Raw genomic sequence first — 9,630 nt, forward strand, 5'->3', positions numbered from 1 at the left:
CAGAACAACAACCAGCTTAACATTTTATCATGGACAGACGTGAAAGCCGATAACATCGTTAATCGACAGGCAATCAGAAACCTAAAACTCTACAATTCACCTTGTATTGGTAACATTAACGCGGTAGCACATGTCTCACCTGTGAATCGTCATGACCAGTTTTGTTTTGTTACACATATAAAAATACTAATAATGACAATCAAATAACGCTGGAGCACATAATGCTAAAAATTACTAGTTACCGGAAGTAGATGGGTAGAAATCCAGCGAACCGGTAGAATGTAGGAAGGGAGTTGCCTCAGGACAGAAGCCGCCGATATTTCGAACAGAGACTGTTCTTCTTCTGGGCACCGTCCTCATCATTGGCATGGTATTTAAAGGGTTAGGTGTGACGTGTTTAAAGGTTCATGCGAATTGTGGGTCAACAGCCCGGAGGGAAGAAAGGTTCCGTACGGGTTTTTACGGCCGGAGTGAATGGCTGCTTTGTTAGAGTGTGGAGGGGATTATGTGAACGTAGTGATCTAGGCTACAGACCGGTTACAGAAAAATGGAAGGTTCACGAACACGTGGACGAAACGGGACAACAGGCAAGAATTGGCAAGCATAGCGAAAGATAAGGAGGTTAGTGGTTACGTGGGGAAAAATTCCAGAACCAGCAAATGTTGCTTTTTTTTTTTTTAATATTTGTGATGCAAAGTTGTGGCATGCAATAAAGAAAGTAGAAAGCAGTGGCTATGCATAACATAACAGATGATAATGGAGGTAGAAGGGAAAAGCATATTTTATTTGTGAAGTGTTTCTAGGGTGCCTTGTGATTTGTTGATACCGGACGGGTGAAGAGCGTTGAACTTGTATATGAGATAAGACTCCCTATCACGTCTGTCACGTGTGGATCTAAACCCGGTTTCTAGAATATATAGTTAAATGTTGTCAAAATTGTGACCAGGAACGTTAAAGTGTTCGGCGACTGCTTTGGGGAGTTTGTTGGACGTGTCGGTTCTGTGTCCGGTAAGGCGGTTGTTCATTTGTTGGCCGGTTTCACCAATGTATTGCATAGAGCAGTCGCCGCATTCAATGCAGTATATGACATTGGAGCACTGCGAGCAATTACACCCACCCCGTTAACCACGCATTCACATGCACAAGCTCCAATGTCATATACTGCATTGAATGCGGCGACTGCTCTATGCAATACATTGGTGAAACCGGCCAACAAATGAACAACCGCCTTACCGGACACAGAACCGACACGTCCAACAAACTCCCCAAAGCAGTCGCCGAACACTTTAACGTTCCTGGTCACAATTTTGACAACATTAAACTATATATTCTAGAAACCGGGTTTAGATCCACACGTGACAGACGTGATAGGGAGTCTTATCTCATATACAAGTTCAACGCTCTTCACCCGTCCGGTATCAACAAATCACAAGGCACCCTAGAAACACTTCACAAATAAAATATGCTTTTCCCTTCTACCTCCATTATCATCTGTTATGTTATGCATAGCCACTGCTTTCTACTTTCTTTATTGCATGCCACAACTTTGCATCACAAATATTAAAAAAAAAAAAAAGCAACCTTTGCTGGTTCTGGAATTTTTCCCCACGTAACCACTAACCTCCTTATCTTTCGCTATGCTTGCCAATTCTTGCCTGTTGTCCCGTTTCGTCCACGTGTTCGTGAACCTTCCATTTTTCTGTAACCGGTCTGTAGCCTAGATCACTACGTTCACATAATCCCCTCCACACTCTAACAAAGCAGCCATTCACTCCGGCCGTAAAAACCCGTACGGAACCTTTCTTCCCTCCGGGCTGTTGACCCACAATTCGCATGAACCTTTAAACACGTCACACCTAACCCTTTAAATACCATGCCAATGATGAGGACGGTGCCCTGAAGAAGAACAGTCTCTGTTCGAAATATCGGCGGCTTCTGTCCTGAGGCAACTCCCTTCCTAGTTACCGGAAGGATTGCTGAGTGCACTGCAGTCTTCCAGACACACTTGATGCTGGTATATACGCGTTAACTTTGATACTCGTACTCAGCCAAGTAACTCACTGGAATGCAGAAGAATTTATGTCTGGTGGAACGTTTGAACTAGTACAAACACAGCAATTGCACATGCCAGTGAGGTGCATCAGCGTTGTTTTAGCTCAAGAACATCGATATCCACAGCGCAGCGATCTGATGCACAACAATCACATCTAAAAGAGATAACACCCACGTAACGCGAACATTGCGCAGGTGCGGCTTCACCTGTTTGAAATCTCACGCGTTTGGGTGGCGCTGTGATCCAGTTGGCAATTATCTTATTTGATTTTTTTACCTGCGGTGCGACAGCCTATTCAGCACCCATTTCCTCTCGAAGAAAGTTTTAGTGCCAAAGACATTAATAATAGCGAGTTTTAGTGATTCGTTTTTCCTCAAACGGTTCGGGAACGGTTTCGTGAATGACCAATGAGAAGGGGAAGTGACTCAGAACGTAATCATCTGATTGGTTCGTGTCAAAACCGTTCGCGAACCTTTGAGGAAAAACGATTCAAATGTCAACTCTAGCAACGCTAGCCGAAAATAGGGGTGCTTTCGTTGGTTCTGTGTGGGACAGTGGACAGTTGACCTTCCTCTTTTGGGCCACGAAGTAAGTCATGTGGCTGGACGTTGTTTTGTCATCTTTCCTACATCGGTATTCCTCTAACATCTGAATGTTGGGGACATTCAGCGAGCGTGGTGTTACATGATAAATGTTGTACTTAGGAATAAAAAAAATACACTTTTCCAAATAAAGTAGAAGAAGGGAAAAAAGCACAAGTTTGATCAGCTAGATGCGTTCTGTTACGATTGTGAAGGTGCCATGCGTTTCAGCGCGGTGCCCGCCGCATCTTCAATTTTTTGACGTGAAACATCTTTGGAATCAGACCGAAACCAGGATACAAATTTGGACAGTAACAAAAACGTCTATATCGTCTCGCCCTAATAACTCCCCAACTAGTAACCTCCGAGACTCGCGGAAGATTCCGTTCGGTGTAACTCGCGACCCAGACGCGGTAGCCGGCGATTGTGGTGTCTTTGTGTAGAGCTTGTAGAGATTAATCGACTTGAGTAATAATAAGTGGACTTTTGGCAATATTTCTTAGTGAAAAATTGAAAATAAGCGCGCAAAAATTTTAAAAATTCAAAATGTCGGCCACAGCCCGCGCAAGAGCCAGCCGGAAATACAGATTGCGCATGTCGTTGGAAAGAGGAGGCTCTGGGCCGCAGAACGGTACTCCCAATGTCCGGTGCCTAGCGAGCGAGACGGTTGCGGGGACGTCGCTAAGTTGACGCGGCCCGCGCGGTGAACGACAGCGCGAGCACCTCTACCACCGCTCTCCCCGAGATGATGGACATAGCGAGCGAAGACGACATCGATACATCGTATACGTTTCACGTTAAACCAACGGCCGTGCACCCCGACACATCCCCGCCCGATTTTTTTAAGCTTTATTTTCAGGATGCCCGTGAACAGCCTAAGGGCCTCACTGGTTGCTTACCACTTCATCGCGGACTTGTACAGGGCAAGACAGACCGATAGCTCAAACTGGCTTCTGTTTTCTGGTAACATTCCCCGCTGAAAAATATGATCGCAGTATAACCTTCGTTTGAACTTGAACAGCTAGTACAAATCACGACAGCAACTGCCTTATGCGCTGAGGTCGCTGAGAAAAATACAGGGCGCTGCCCTCACTGCTGGTGGCACTCATCTTAAACAGAATGAATTTCGTAGCCATGACTTTGTCATAGCAGGCCTTACGAGATGCAGCGTGCAGGCCGGCAATTTTATGATAATTCCGCGTGACACAGAGAAACAGTACTTTGGGACGCCTCGATTGTAATGGCATAAATTTTGTAGAATTCTGAAGTTATGAGATTTTGTCTGTAGTGGCACTTTAAAGGGATAGTTCGCTTTGCAAGCATCAATTCGTGGATATCATTGTCCACGGGCAGTGTATTCCCCCCAAGCAGCACAGCGCGTCGGGAAAACTTCGGTCCGACGGCGGTATGAGATACGATAGTACTGGGGCCCAACATCAGACCGGTATCGGTTTTGCAACACCGAGAACACATCGGACCAAAATTGGGTCTTGGTACCGGAGCCCGGTGCGAACCCGACTGGTCCCCGGTACTGAGTAGGAGCCTACCCTCCCCTTCCTCCTCGCCCGGTTTTAGTTTTCATTTTTCGCTTTTATGGCTAGATTTTTATTTCAAACGAAGCACACTTTCCGAACCGAGCAATAAAAGGAAAACTGACTATTTCTGTAGTACTTGCTGGATTGAAAATGGCCGCGATTTTAGTACCGCCACTTTTTAACGTACCACAGAAAAGAAAGCTTTCCTCCTACGGCTGTTCGGAAGGTGTTCTGCATCCAAAAAGAACAAGACGTTCAGGTGACGCTCTCATTTATTATTAGGTAAACAAGAGAAACAGATTGACTATAAGTGACCACATATTTTCCAGCCTACCAAAACCGCTACAAAGCAGCAGTCGTCGCGACTCAGTGGTACTTGCTTGTCAAAAGGAAAGTATCATAAGCCCCCATGCAGGGTCCAAGAAGACTCACTGTAGCAATATAGCCAAAAGTGAAAAAAAAAAAGTCACAGTAAAAAGGGTAAAAAGACACGCGACGACAACCATGTGCAAGTCAAATGCAGTTGGGACAGTTCAAACATGGAGAAAATATCAAAACAGCCTTTAACGGAGGCCAACGCTGTCCCACAAAGTAAAACTGAAAGACGTTGTGGCGGTAACGTTAATGAGAGTACATCGTATGTCTGGGTTCATGATATCCAACTGATCATCTGCTCCCAAACCGGTTTTTTCTCGGGATTCTCGTCTATGTGTAACGTTTGGTATAGTTTGTGGAATTTGTGGACCTTTTCCTGGTAATGTACGGCGAGTTTGCATCACGAACGGTCATCCCAATTACCTCATCTGCATTAGCACTGATGAAAGCTCAAACTTAATCCGCATTTTGAGAAAATACAACTTTTATCTGCGAACCAACATTTTAAAACACGTGAAGCTTGCAAATGGTAGCGTTCAGGAATCAGGAATCATCATTGTGTAGCGTAAAATCGGTGGCTGAGTGAAAGTGCCCACTGTGGACAGTGGGCACTGGCAAAAATTTGGAGTGGGACCACTTCTGGACATGTCCTACTTTGAATGTGGGACCATTTAGTGATTGGGACCAGTTGCAAGTGAAACCAATTTTGCCTGAAGTGCAACTAGTGGAATTGATCCATTGGTCCCCTCTGCAAGTGGTCCGGGATCCGGCCACTTCGCAGCTGGGACCACTGAATACATAATCGAACATAATACGTGGAAATGCACATATTGTTCAAGTAAACATACTGTTTATTCCGCTCAAAGCATACGCTAAGCAGAAAGAAATAATCAATGCATCTATATATATACGTACAGGTTGCGACAAAAGTTTGGAACACGCGGGCGGCGTACTTTTTCTTCGACGCAACACCCTAGCGACCGCCGGGAGCGGATGAGTTCACTGTTTCGGAGGGGAGGAAGGGTGCGCTGTCAGCGACACACAGTGGTAGTTCTAGTGTCGCTTGGAAGTGCCTGGGAAGTGGAAGCTTCCGCTGTGCGTCGATAACGGCCCACCCTTCCACCCCTCCGAGACTGTGAACTCACCCGCTTCCGGCAGCCGCTAGGGTGCCGCATCGACGAAAAAGTACGCCGCCCGCGTGTTCCGTAAACTTTAGTCCCAACCTGTACTACGTAGTATAAGCCTGATCACTCACTGTGTCTAGACAAAGCATATGCCTGACTGCGCGATGCACTCACGGACCACAGGGAGCTTTACGTTTTGTTGGCCACCTCACATCTTCTATTTTCTCAGAGAAGATAACACATGACACTCCTGTTTTCCATGCAGGTCGCGACATTTACCCCCTTCCTCTTCACGATACGTTCGGAATCTGTATCTCTTTGAGTCCCTCCTAAGTTTCTAAAATGAAACATCTAATTAATAGTAAGCAAAACATCACGGTCATCACTCATGCCTTCAGACATCAGAAGCACCACCACGTGCAGTCTGGTTGGCGTTTCACCGTCCGTTTCTTGTGAAAACTCTTTCGGGAAATCGACAATGTGTTGCGCAGGGACCACTGTCATTGCATTATCTTAGAAAACGCACTAAAGGTTGGTCTAACGGAGAGCTCCCACGCACGGACGTACAAGAGTTCGCAACGGCTCAACATTTCCGCACAGCAGTGCGTTCGACGCAGCAAGGAGACCAATCAGAGCGGCGAACCTGACGCATGCGCAGGTGCGCAGTTTGTGCTTGGTAGGTAAACAGCAATGGCGGGCAACGGAGCAGCGTTTTGTGGTTTTGTGTATCTCGTGCTGCCATAGGAGCTGCAGTGCAATGAATGCTTTGCAGCGAAATAGAGGTGACAAGACGGGGCTAGATTATAAAGAGGCAGTGCAGCGTGAAAACGTGTATTCTTGCATCCTTCAATTTCTGCTGCAAGAGTAGCGCCGCCGAGGAATACTGGGCCACAAGAAATCCAGCGAAAGCATCTCTGAGCGTCACCGTTTCTGGACATTGCATATCGAGGCACCACAGCACGCAAATAAAACGCCTTTAAAAAACGATGTTCAATCGTAAAGCCTTCGTCTGTGCTGTTGTAGGGGCATGCACTGAACCCACGTTGGTGCGCTTCGTCGACCGCATGTGTCAACCGAGGGACATAGGTCCGTGGCAGTGAGAACATGTCAACGCATTGCGCTGCGTTGAGCGCTGAGGATGCGTGCCAACGGAACGCATGCCTGTGCGTCAAAACGCACCAGTGAGGACCAACCTTTAAGCACACGCAAATACTGCACAGAAGTTACACGATCCTTGCTACGGCAACCGAAGACAATACGAACTCACCGCAACGCGTCCAACTCCAAACTGTCACCTGTCACTCTCGCCTCTCACCCTCTCTGCTCTCGCGTCTCGCCGTTTGAATTTGTAGCCACCGTGGCGGCTTCATGGTTCTGCATTGCATCAGCCTCTGCATGGTAAGCTTGGATGTACTAAAAGTGCAATTGCCTGCTCCGTATGAGGCACGGCCACGTGATATGCAATCGGCATGGTGTCGGCGAATGAACGGGGTGAAATCCTACGATTTTGCTTCTTTTTTTTAACATCTACCACGTGATCACGGATCGGGTGACTATCGGGGATTTTTCGGGGAGCGACCTCACAATTTTTCCCTCTCGCATTTCTCCTTTCTCTTGGTACTGGGATACTATCGGCATAGCCTCGGATTCCTGCATTCAATACCGGTCTTTGCAGAACCAGTAGCCCCGTTGCCTTCGCAACCTTTTCCCGGTCCTCTGTGCTGCTTGGGCCTGATTTACCGAACCCCAGATTTGCTTTTCGCCTACTCGAGCTCTATAATTTATTCTCGGCATTATAAATCATTGGAAACGTTCCACGCGGTTTGAAATTCGCGCGCGGAAGGACGTATGCGCGACGTCAGGGTGAGGAAACGTGGGCGTGGTCTTGATCGCGTGATTTCCTTCTCTCCTGCCACAGAATTATGTGTGTCCATCTGCGGAGAATACGTGAGGAGGTGTAGGAGAGGAGGCTGACACGTCACGGAAACGTCATGCCAGCCGATGAGGAGATTCTTCGGTTGCTCCTCCTCCTTGTAGTTGGGCTTGCTGGCAACTGTCGTGGCAAAATACAAATAACTCTGGAAATATGCGATTTCGAACGAAAGAGCTCGAAACGAGAGTTGTTTGGAGTCCAAAACTCCTGCCAGACATAATTATTTGAACGATGTCAAGCAACGAACTTTCCCTTTAAGCTACAAGTTCGGGTCTATGTAGCTTGGGAGATAACCCGAAGTAATCAAACAAACAAATTTTAAATTTATTTTAATGATGACGATTTGGGTGTTGCTGGGTGTTGCGGTGTGTTTGGGTGTTGGGTGATCGCGAAAAGCAATACTATGCCCTATTACGCGTGACAGTTGAGTGAAAATGTAGTCACACAGTGCCAACCGAAGTCCTGCATTGGCCAGAAAGGTGAGCAGTGCTTTTACTGCAGCTCACTGGAGTGCTGCGTTTGACCAAGCAATTTCGCTACGTAGCTATCAAAAGCGTTATGAGTTCAACAAAAAAATTGTAGAGGTTGGTTGCTGGCGTGTGCTTCCTGAGCGATCTAACTGCCGGTGTGGCGGCATGTTCGAGTAGAGGAAAAGCATTGTGAGCTTGCACCAGTTTGGCTGTCTACACCCAATTCTACAAGTCTACACCCAATTAATACCATCCAGCTTCGTCGTCTTCTTTCCAATGCATGGAGATTCGTGACCCGTGGCAATGTTACATGACCTCGCGTGGACCATTACCCACAAGGCAAATAAAGTTTTAAAATTAAGAAGCCTCGTGTACTTGGAAAAATGGGAATAAGCACCGTACACTTACACAAATGTGCGATTAGTGTCGCAGGAAAACTACCGAAGACCTGCGCCTTACGCCGCGAACTAATAACGAGTGGGCAGCTTGCGCTACAGTTACAGTTCCGTAATATAGATATCTTCACAAGTGCCGGCGTGTGGGGACGTCCGCAGGGGGTCCAAAAAGAATGATTTTCGATAGGGTGACGTTTAATCGGCCCGACCGTGGAAATAAGTGCGAATGCGACAAATTGGCTTGTTACTTCAGTCTTCACACAATTCTCTCAGTAGGGACCGTACAACCTTTCTATCCACCTAACGCATCAACTTGTCGTTGATAACTCAGTCTCCATTCCAGAAGAGCCGCACAACTCTGAGATGACACATTCGATCACTTCAACATGAAACGCGATATCCCGACACACTCCTTTCAGTCGTTGCAACACATCTCGGAATCCCCTGCCGGTGGCATTTCTCTACAATTTGGATTTCTATGTTTTCATGAGCGGCATCATTGTGGAAGACAATGCCTCCCACGCAGCGAGAGACACGTCGCTCACCGATGTGTCTGTTACCTCGGTTGACAGCGTCACTCGCTGCTGTCATCGGCAGGGACACGCGCGAGCACGTAGCGCGGGGTATACATGTGTGCCTAGTAGGCACTCCCGAACTCGGTGTATTCAGACTCGGGCACGGAGCCTCCGGTGACAGCTTCGCTAGCGGGAATAAATTGGCTTCTTCAAATGTGACGTGCTTCTTCTCCCGTTGCTCTGTACTAGTGAAGAGCTTTAGTAAGTAAGTGGGTGACAGGGAGAGTAGCTGCGTTATTTGCAAACGCAGGAAATTGCTTGGTGGAGCGAAATGATGCAGGTGAAGGGCAGGGTTATTTCGAACGGCAAATATGAGATTTTCTGCACCCATTCTCTTTTCTGTCAGCCAATTACATCACCCCTTTATTTTTGTCCGGCCTTTTAGTAATGGGGAATCGTCGGGCAAAATGGACAAGCTAACTCTCAGTTAGGGGCGGGCATAAATATTTTTTTTGAGTATTTAAATATAAATACAAAATACTTTGTTGCAAGAGGTATTTAAATACTCTGCATAAATACTTTTCAATATGAGTATTTAAATACAAAATATAAATACGATAACTATACTACCATATATACTGTGAGGAAG

The 9,630-nt window shown here is 46.7% G+C and overlaps 1 long non-coding RNA gene across 1 annotated transcript in view; it reads right to left on the reverse strand.

Annotated features, from left to right (window-relative positions):
• LOC135378158 (uncharacterized) overlaps window positions 1-2,190 on the reverse strand; it is a 93,760-nt gene extending 91,570 nt beyond the window's left edge. Inside the window, exon 1 of the long non-coding RNA XR_010418288.1 lies at window positions 1,966-2,190. This is a non-coding gene — a long non-coding RNA (uncharacterized LOC135378158). The remainder of the gene's footprint in view (window positions 1-1,965) is intronic.
• Window positions 2,191-9,630: the final 7,440 nt, after the last annotated feature.

The sequence above is a fragment of the Ornithodoros turicata genome, chromosome 1 (genome assembly GCF_037126465.1).
Source record: "Ornithodoros turicata isolate Travis chromosome 1, ASM3712646v1, whole genome shotgun sequence".
Taxonomy (NCBI): Eukaryota; Metazoa; Arthropoda; class Arachnida; order Ixodida; family Argasidae; genus Ornithodoros; species Ornithodoros turicata.